The sequence below is a fragment of the Mandrillus leucophaeus genome, unplaced genomic scaffold (assembly GCF_000951045.1).
Source record: "Mandrillus leucophaeus isolate KB7577 unplaced genomic scaffold, Mleu.le_1.0 Scaffold66, whole genome shotgun sequence".
Taxonomy (NCBI): Eukaryota; Metazoa; Chordata; class Mammalia; order Primates; family Cercopithecidae; genus Mandrillus; species Mandrillus leucophaeus.
In genome coordinates this window covers 3,811,539-3,822,597 of record NW_012107141.1, presented here as the reverse complement: position 1 = coordinate 3,822,597, position 11,059 = coordinate 3,811,539, and positions in this window count along the sequence as shown.

Sequence of the window (11,059 nt, the reverse complement as noted above, 5' to 3'; positions counted from 1 at the left end):
TTACAAAATACCACATATTGTATTATAGAATTCCATTTATATAAAATGTCCAGAATAGCAAATCCATGGAGATAGAAATTAATTTTCTAGGGCTAGGAGGGCTGGGGGTGAGGAAAATGAGGAGTAAACACTAATGGGATGATGAAAATATTCTAAAATTGATTGTGATGATGGTTGTATAACTCTGTGAATATACTAAAAACCATTGAAGTGAGCTTACCTTTAATAGGTGAATTGTATGTTATGTGAATTATTTTAACAAAGATATTATTAAAAAACTTATAGACTATTATTAATATAAATAAAAAGTAAAATAAGCCTCAGAACAAGAACAGGATTTTATTATTATTTTTTTAAGACGAGGTCTCAGGCCAGGCACAGTGGCTCACGCCTGTAATCCCAGCACTTTGGGAGGATGAGGCGGGTGGATAACCTGAGGTCAGGAGTTCGAGACCAGCCTGGCAAACATGGTGAAACCCTGTCTTTACAAAAAAACAAAAATTAGCCAGGCATGATGACTCATGCCTGTAGTCCCAGCTACTCGGGAGGCTGAGGCATGAGAATCACTTGTACCCAGGAGGCAGAGGTTGCAGTGAGCCAAGATCATACCACTGCCCTCCAGCCTAGGCAACAAAGTGAGACTCGGTCTCAAAAACAAACAAACAAACAAACAAACAAACAGCAAGGTCTTGCTCTGCCGCCCAGGCTGGAGTATACATGTCATGGCTCACCACAGCCTCAACCTTCCACGCTCAAGCCATCCACCCACCTCAGCCTCCCAAGTAGCTAGGCCTGCAGGCATGTGTCACCACACCCTGCTAGTGTTTGTATCTTTTCATAGAGATCGGGTTTCTCCATGTTGTCCAGGCTGTTCTCAAACTCTGGAACTCAAGTGATACGCCCGCTTCAGCCTCCCAAAGTGCTGGGATTACAGGCACGAGCCACCGTGCTCAGCCAGGACTTTGAAAAGACAAGTATTCCACTCAGAAATTCTATTTTTTAAATTATACTTTAAGTTCTGGGGTACATGTGCAGAACGTGCTGGTTTGTTACATAAGTATACACATGCCATGTTAGTGTGCTGCACCCATCAACTTGTCATCTATATTAGGTATTTCTCCGAATGGTATCCCTCCCCTAGCCCCCACCCCACAACAGGCCCCAGCATGTGACGTTCCCCTCCCTGTGTCCGTGTGTTCTCATTGTTCAGCTCTCACTTACGAGGGAGAACATGCGGTGTTTGGTTTTCTGTTCTTGTGTTAGTTTGCTGAGAATGATGGTTTCCAGCTTCATCCATGTCCCTGCAAAGGACATGAACGCATCCTTTTTTATGACTGCATAGTATTCCACGGTGTATATGTGCCACATTTTCTTTATCCAGTCTATCTTTGATGGGCATTTGGGATGGTTCCAAGTCTTTGCTATTGTGAACAGTGCTGCAATAAACATGTGTGCACGTGTCTTTAGAGTCAAATGATTTATAATCCTTTGGGTATATACCCAAAGGATTCCTGGGTCAAATGATATTTCTAATTCTAGATCCTTGAGGAATCGCCACATTGTCTTCCACAATGGTTGAACTAATTTACACTCCCACCAACAGTGTAATAGCATTCCTATTTCTCCACATCCTCTCCAACATCTGTTGCTTCCTTTTTAATGATTGCCATTCTAACTGGCATGAGATGGTATCTCAATGTGGTTTCGATTTGCATTTCTCTAATGACCAGTGATGATGAGCTTTTTTTTCTATATGTTTGTTGGCTGCATAAATGTCTTTTTTTGAGAAGTGTCTGTTCATATCCTTCACCCAATTTTTGATGGGGTTATTTTCTTCTTGTAATTTTTTTTTTTTTTTTTTGAGCCAGAGTCTTCCTGTGTCTCCTAGGCTGGAGTGCAGTGGTGTGATCTTGGCTCACTGCAACCTCTGCCTCCCGGGTTAAAGCAATTCTCTTGCCTCGGCCTCCCAAGTAGCTGGGATTATAGGTACGCACACCACACCTGGCTAATTTTTGTATTTTTGGTAGAGACAGGGTTTCACCATGTTGGCCAGGCTGGTCTCAAAATCCTGACTCAGGTGATCCACCTGCCTCGGCCTCCCAAAGTGCTGGAATTACAAGCATGAGCCACCGCGCCCAGCCTTTTTCTTATAAATTTGTTTAAGTTCTTTGTAGATTCTGGATATTGGCCCTTTGTCAGATAGATAGATTGCAAAAATTTTCTCCCATACTGTAGGTTGCCTGTTCACTCTGATGATAATTTTTCTTGCGTCCTGAAGCTCTTCAGTTTAGTTAAATCTCATTTGTCTATTTTGGCTTTTGTTGCCATTGCTTTTGGTGTTTTAGTCATGAAGTCTTTGCCCATGCCTATGTCCTGAATGGTATTGCCTAGATTTTCTTCTAGGGTTTTTATAGTTTTAGGTCTTACATTTAAGTCTTTAATCCATCTTGAGTTAATTTTTGTATAAGGTGTAAGGAAGGGATCCAGTTTCAGCTTTCTGCATATGGCTAGCCAATTTTCCCAACACCATTTATTAAATAGGGAATTCTTTCCCCATTGCTTGTTTTTGTCAGGTTTGTCAAAGACCAGATGGTTGTAGATGTGTGGTGTTATTTCTGAGGCCTCTATTCTGTTTCATTGGTCCATATATCTGTTTTGGTACCAGCACCATGCTGTTTTTGTTACTGTAGCCTTGTAGTATAGTTTGAAGTCAGGTAGCATGATGCCTCCAGCTTTATTCTTTTTCTTTAGGATTGTCTTGGCTATGCGGGCTCCTTTTTGGTTCCATATGAAATTTAAAGTAGTTTTTTTCCAATTCTGTGAAGAAATTGGAATTTAAAGTAGTTTTAAAGAAATTTAAAGTAGTTTTTTTCCAATTCTGTGAAGAAAGTCAGTGGTAGCTTGATGGGGACAGCATTGAATCTATAAATTACTTTGGGCAGTATGGCCATTTTCATGATATTAATTGTTCCTATCCATGAACATGGAATGTTTTCTCATTTGTTTGTGTCATCTCTTATTTCGTTGAGCAGTGGTTTGTCGTTCTCCTTGAAAAGGTCCTTCACATCCCCTGTAAGTTGTAATCCTAGGTTTTATTCTCTTTGTAGCAACTGTGAATGGGAGTTCACTCATGATTTGGCTCTCTCTTTGTCTGTTATTGGTGTATAGGAATGCTTGTGATTTCTGCACATTGATTTTGTATCCTGAGACTTTGCTGAAGTTGCTTATCAGCTTAAGGAGATTTTGGGCTGAGATGATGGGGTTTTCTAAATATACAATCATGTCATATGCAAACAGAGACAATTTGACTTCCTCTTTTCCTAATTGAATACCCTTTATTTCTTTCTCTTGCCTGATTGCCCTGGCCAGAGCTTCCAATACTATGTTGAACAAGAGTGGTGAGAGAGGGCATGCTTGCCTTGTGCCAGTTTTCAAAAGGAATGCTTCCAGTTTTTGCCCATTCAGTATGATATTGGCTGTGAGTTTGTCATACATAGCTCTTATTATTTTGAGATATGTTCCATCAATACCTAGTTTATTGAGAGTTTTTCGCATGAAGTGCTGTTGAATTTTGTCAAAGGTCTTTTCTGCATCTGTTGAGATAATCATGTGGTTTTTGTCATTGGTTCTGTTTATGTGATGGATTTTTTAATTGATTTGCATATGTTGAACCAGGCTTGCGTCCCAGGTATGAAGCCGACTTGATCGTAGTGAATAAGCTTTTTGATGTGCTGCTGGATTCAGTTTGCCAGTATTTTATTGAGGATTTTCGCATCGATGTTCATCAGGGATATTGGCCTGAAATTTTCTTTTTTTGTTGTGTCTCTGCTAGGTTTTGGTATCAGGATGATGCTGGCCTCATAAAATGAGTTAGGGATAATCCCTCTTTTTCTATCATTTGGAATAGTTTCAGAAGGAATGGTACCAGCTCCTCTTTGTACCTCTGGTAGAATTTGGCTGTAAATCCGTCTGGTCCTGGACTTTTTTTTTGTCGGTAGGCTATTAATTACTGCCTCAATTTCAGAACCTGTTATTGGTCTATTCAGGGATTCGATGTCTTTCTGGCTTAGTCTTGGAAGGGTGTATGTGTCCAGGAATTTATCAATTTCTTCTAGATTTTCTAGTTTATTTGTGTAGAGGTGTTTATAGTATTCTCTGATGGCAGTTTGTATTTATGTGGGATCAGTGGTGATATCCCCTCTCTTATTTTTTATTGCATCTATTTGATTCTTCCCTCTTTTCTTCTTTATTAGTCTGGCTAGCGGTCTATGTGTTTTGTCCAGTTCCTGGACTCAATGATTTTTTTAAAGGATTTTTCGTGTCTCTATTTCCTTCAGTTCTGCTCTGATCTTAGTTATTGTCTTCTGCCAGCTTTTGAATGTGTTTGCTCTTGCTTCTCTAGTTCTTTAAATTGTGATGTTAGGGTGTCGATTTTAGATCTTTCCTGCTTTCTCTTGTGTGCATTTAGTGCTATGACTTTCCCTGTACACACTGCTTAAATTGTGTCCCAGAGATCTGGTATGTTGTGTCTTTGTTCTCATTGGTTTCAAATAACATCTTTATTTCTGCCTTAATTTCGTTATTTACCCAGTAGTCATTCAGGAGCAGGTTGTCCAGTTTCCATGTAGTTGTACGGTTTTGTCCACTCAGAAATTCTAAAGTCTAAATACATTATTTACATTAACTTTGAATGAAGTTTTTCACTGATGTTGTGGGGTCTTTTATTTACCTGAATTATGATACCTTGGTTTAGTGTGTACAATGTTTTAAGTGAATTAACCTGGCCAGGCAGGGTGGCTCACGCCTGTAATCCTAGCACTTTGGGAGGCAGAGGCGGGCGAATCACCTGAGGTCAGGAGTTCGAGACCAGCCTGGCCAACATGGCGAAACCCTGTCTGTACTAAAAATACAAAAATTAGCCGGGCATGATGGCGCGCACCTGTAATCCCAGCTACTCAGGAGGCTGAGGCAGGAGAATCACTTGAACCTGCCAGGGGCAGAGGTTGCAGTGAGCAGAGTCATGCCACTTCACTCTAGCCTGGGTAAAAAAGCGAAGCTCCATCTGAAAAAAAAAATTTAATCTATTGATGTCCATATTTAAAAGATTCTGAACTCACAAATTAAAACAAAAAAAAATAAAAACTAATCTATAGTATTAGACATCAGACATCAGGATATTGGTCGCCATTGACTAAGACAGATGGGATAGTGTGGGGGCTCCTAGGAAAGATTTTAGGGTGCCTATAATGTTCTGTGTAATGTGTTTATTTTATGGTAACCCATTGTGCTGTATTCTTTTATGATTCTTTTTTTGTTTGTATATATGCTACAATTTAATTTAGAAGTTTAAGAAGAAAAGATGGTGGCTCTGGGTGGGTCTGGCATGGTGAGCTCAGAATACCCCCATTTGTTTCTGCCCTCTCTGGCTGTATTAGCCCCAGAGAGTGGCCCCCAAGGGTTTCTCTGTAGTGCCCTGGGTTCTGCACAGAGACATCCTCTGGCTACGCAGCTCCTGTGAAGAATGGTGGATCTCTGGCGGTTTCCCTAGAACCTTTCTGAGAATGTTCTGCTGGTTCTAGGAATTGAGGAAGTTGGACCTGTGGGACCTAAGCTCTTAAAGCCATACACAGGTTTTTGCTGGAGGCAGGAAGTAGCCAGTAGCATCCTTTTGTTAAGTTTTACCGGGTCTTGCACTATTTATCCAACAGCATGGGAGGAGGAGACATTGAGTAAAGTTGGGCCTGGCCTCCTGCCTGGCACCCTGACCTGGTAACCTAGAACAAAGGGCCAAATAAATGGGCACGTGAGTGCTTTCTTATCTTCGCTACAGCTGACTATGAGTAGACCGGATGTTCCTTTCCAGCCAGGATGTTCCTTTCCAGCAGTGTGGTCATCAGATAATGGAGTCAAGGGCTGGTGGGAGGGAATGGGAGGTGTGAAAGAAAAATATCTTGGGCCCCCAAAATCACTAAGGAAAACTCCAGCTGGAAACTGCTTAGGGCAAACCTGCCTCCCATTCTATTTAAAGGCACCCCTCTGCTCACTGAGACAGATGCACATCTGATTGCTTCCTTTGGAAAGGCTAATCAGAAACTCAAAATAATGTAATCATTTGTGTGTCACCTATCTGTGACCTGGAAGCCCCCTCCCTGGCTTCGAGTCTCCCCGTCTTTCCAGACTGAACCAATGTGCTTCTTACACGTATTGACTGATGTCTCATGTCTCCCTAAAATGTATAAAACCAAGCTGTGCCCTGCCCACGTTGGGCCTCTGTCGTCAGGACTTCCTGAGGCTGTGTCTTCAACGTTGGCAAAGTAAACTTTCCAAATTAACTGAGACTGGTCTCAGATTTTCTGGGTTCATAGGAGGCTATGCTCAGATCACCTGGGACTGAGCCCTTACTCAGTTCCACCACGCAGAAAAGCTGCCCTTAGTTTCTCCTTGAGAGACAAGGGGCCAGCCTAGATAGTGGACTCTATATTAAAGTACAAACAGGCTGGGTATGGAGGCTTGTGCCTGTAATCCTAGCACTTTGGGTGGCTGAGGCGGGAGGATCACTTGAGGTCAGGAGTTCAAGGCCGTAACGAGCTATGATGGTGCCACTGCACTCCAACCTGGGTGACAGAACAAGACCCTGTCTTAAATAAATAAATAAATAAAGCAAATACAAGAAAGCAAAACCAAGAGGAGGGGCTCCAACCAAGAGAACAGGTGCACGTAACCTTGTTTAATTTCACATGTTGTTGCTCAAGAAAACAGTAACCATTCTTAAAGGTCAAGGGAAGGAAGAGGGGTGTGTGTGTTTGAGGGCCCCTTAGGGGCTTTTAATGGGATTTGCAGTCAGGTAGACCTGGATTCAAATTCCAGCTTGGATATTTGCTGTGTGGCCTTGGACAAGTTGCTTAACTTCTCTGGGCTGCAGTTTCCTTATCTATAAAATGGAGATAGTACTATTACCTCCCTCTGAAGGCTGTTGCAAGGATTCTGATTGCTAAATTGTGTAATGCACACTGCACACTGCCTTGCACATAGAAGGTTCTTGTTGAATGGCGGTCAGGATGATCACGTTATTATCGTTACTGGCTCAGGTGTGTTTTTCTCAACCTTGTTATTTTGGACCAGACAGTCCTGTGCTGTGGCGGCTGTCCTGAGCACTGTAGGATGTTTAGCAGCATTCCTAGCCCCCACCCACCAGATTCCATAGCAACTCTCCAGCTGTAACAGCCACATGTCTCCAGACAGTGCCAAATTACCCCTAGTTGAGAACTACTGAGCTGGAGGTAAATGCCTGGGAGATTGAGGGAGTGATCATGTGGGTTGATCCAAAAAATGTGATCCAGACAGGAGGAGCTGATGTGGTAGGGGATGGAAATGGAGGAACAGGATGGGCCAAGGGTTAAGGAGCCAAGTAAAACCAGCAGATCCCAAATGAGCAGAGAGCGGGGATAGGCTCTGAGCAGAAATGGGCCCGAAAATCCCAAAGAGGGTAGGTCCAACAGTTTCATCTGGGTTTCTGTTGCTTTGTGTAATGGAATTTGTTTTTCCAGTTGTAAAAGTAGTGTAAGTTCATTTTAAACAAGTTGGCAAGTTCACAGAAAAGCCAATCAGAAAATACAAATCTTGGCTGGATGCGGTGGCTGATGCCTGTAATCTCAGCACTTTGGGAGGCAGAGGTGGGCAGATCACCTGAGGTCAGGAGTTCTAGACCAGCCTGATCAACAGGGTGAAACCCCATCTCTACTAAAAATACAAAATTAGCTGGGTGTGGTGGCACATGCCTGTAATCCCAGCTACTAGGGAGACTGAGGCAAGAGAATCGCTTGAACCCAGGAGGTGGAGGTTGCCGTGAGCTGAGATTGTGCCATTGCACTCCAGCCTGGGCAACAAGAGTGAAACTCTGTCCCAAAATTAAATAATAATAATAATAGAAAAATCTTAAGTAATCCCAGCACAATTACACAATAGAGTGGGATATGCTCATTTGTTCTTTTTGTTCTTGTTGTTTAAGAAACAAATGTTTCTTAGTGGTCACTGTGTGCAGACCCTGCTGGGTGCTGGGGTGTCTGTGTGGGTGGGTGATTGGGGACTGTTCACATGCTCCGGACAAGACAGCGTGGGGGACAGCCTTGACTGCAAGTAGGCACAGTAGGGGTGGTCTGGTGGGGAGAGCAGAGCTTGTTCCTAGGGATGCTGCTGGTCATTTTTGTCCTCTTCTCCTGGCCTCCTCCTTTGAGGATCCATGCAGTGCCCTGGTCCTGGCTCCCTGATCTGGATCTTTTTGGAATCTGCTCATTCCTTTCCATCCACACGGCCCTGCATAAGCTGACCCCATCCACCTTGTTAGTTTCCTCCTGCCATGTTCCGCTTTGCTTTCTGTGTGCACCAGCCACCCTGATGTTCCGTCCCTGCCTCACCTGTATCCTGTTTCATTTTCTTCAGGTTTTAAAAATTGTGGTAAGGCCGGGCGCGGTGGCTCAAGCCTGTAATCCCAGCACTTTGGGAGGCCGAGACGGGCGGATCATGAGGTCAGGAGATCGAGACCATCCTGGCTAACACGGTGAAACCCCGTCTCTACTAAAAAATACAAAAAACTAGCCTGGCGAGTTGGCGGGCGCCTGTAGTCCCAGCTACTCGGGAGGCTGAGGCAGGAGAATGGTGTGAACCGGGAGGCGGAGCTTGCAATGAGCTGAGATCCAGCCACTGCACTCCAGCCTGGGCGACAGAGCGAGACTCCGTCTCAAAAAAAAAAAAAAAAAAAAAAAAAAAAAATTGTGGTAAAATACACGTAGCATAACATTTACCGTTTATATATATATATATATTTTGACAGGGTCTTGCTCTGTCACACAGGCTGGAGTACAGCAGTGTGATCATGGCTCACTGCAATCTCGACTTCTTGGGCCCAAGCCATCCTCCTGCCTCAGCCTCCAGTTGTAAAAGTAGTGTAGCTGGGTCCCAGCTGTGTAACTGGGACCACAAGTGTGTGCCACCATGCCTGGCTCATTTTTGTATTTTTTTTTTTTTCTTTTGGAGAGATGGGGCTTCACTGTGTTGCTCAGGCTGGTCTCAAACTCCTGGGCTCAAGCAATCCTCCCATCTCAGCCTCCCAAAGTGTTGGGATTACAGGTGTGAGCCACTGCACCCGGCCTGACCATTTTAAAGCATACAATGCAGAGGCATTGAGTACATTCAGTGTTGTGCAACAATCACCACTATCCATTTCCAGAACTTGTACCTTATCCCAAATGGAAACTCTGTACCCATGAAACAATGACCCCCCATTCCCCCTGCCCCAAGATCTCAGTCACCTCTATTCTATTTTTGTCTCTATCAATTTGCCTATTCTGGGAACCTCGTATAAGTGGAATCACACAATATTAGTCCTTCTGTGTCTGGCCTCTTTCACTTTAGCCCATGATTTCAAGGATCATCCATGCTGTAGCATGTATCAATACTTCATTCCACTCTATGCTGAATAATATTCCATTGTATGTCTACATCACATTTTGTTTATCCATTCATCCATTGACAGATACTGATTTCCACCTTTTGGCTGTGGTGATTAGGGCTGCTATGAACCTCGGTGTACTCTTCTTTTTAAACAGTTTTATTAAGATATAACTTACATACCCAAAAAAAATGCACCCAGTTAGGTGTACAATTCAATGCTTTTTATTATAGTCACGGAGTTGTGCAACCACCACCACCACCATCTAATTTTAGAAGATTTTCCCTCACCTCCCACCCCCAGCTCTAGGCAGCCAGGGATCTATTTTCTGTCTATAGAGATTTGCCAATTCTGGACATTTCCTATAAATGGAATCAGACAATATATGGTCTTTTGAAGCTGCTTTCTTCATTCAGCATAATGCTTACAAGCTTCATCCATCATCACCTGTTTTGTAAGTGAAATTGTATTAGAACACAGCCCTGCTCATTTGTTTACATCTGATCTACGGCTTTGAGCTTCAAAGACAGAGTTGCAACTTACAAAGTTGCACGGCTCACAGAATCAAAAGCAGCTACTATCTACCCTTTCACAGAAAACATTTGCTGACTCCTGATTTATGCCCTTCAAGTTGAGTTTTCTGGAGTCTAAACCGATAAAGGCACCAAAAGATAAAAAGCAAAAAGAGGCAAAATTGACGCCAAGAACCCCAGGCCTATAAAAGCTACCATTATTGGGCCCCCACCATAGTGTAAGCATCCCAGCCAGCCAGGCAAAGAAACACAGCAGAGGCAGAGCCCGCCTCACCTGGGAGGAGGAAGGAGACATATTCAACACCAGAGACAACTTTTTCCAGCAGGCTCTGATCACTCAGGGCACCTTATAGAAAATGCATTGGCCTTCCCCAGGAAGAGCAAGTGAAGACACCATTAGAGGAAGGGGGTTCAGCAGGCTGGATGCATGGCCCATAGTGACTCTGGCAAGCTGGTTCAACATACAGCAAAGCTTGGCAGATCCTGAGGTATCAAAGAATTCCCCAAGGCCCTCCCCAAATTGTTGCAGGCCAAAATGGTTCGTACTCATTTTTAAATTTTTATTTATTTATTTATTTATTTATTTGAGACAGAGTCTCACTCTGTCACCCAGGCTGGAGTGCAGTGGTCGGATCTCAGTTCACTGCAAGCTCTGCCTCCCGGGTTTACGCCATTCTCCTGCCTCAGCCTCCAGAGTAGCTGGGACTACAGGCACCCGCCACCTCGCCTGGCTAGTGTTTTGTATTTTTTAGTAGAGACGGGGTTTCACCGTGTTAGCCAGGATGGTCTTGATGTCCTGACCTCGTGATCTGCCCGTCTCGGCCTCCCAAAGTGCTGGGATTACAGGCTTGAGTCACTGCGCCCGGCCTATTTTTATTTTTATTTATTTTTTTGAGATAGAGTTTCACTCTTGTCACCCAGGCTGGAGTACAGTGGCATGATCTCAGGTTGCAGTAGCTCACTGCAACCTCTGCCTCCCGGGTTCAAGAGATTATCCCACCTCAGCCTCCTGAGCAGCTGGGATTACAGGCGCCCACCACCATGCCTGGCTAATTTTTGTATTTTTAGTAGAGACGGG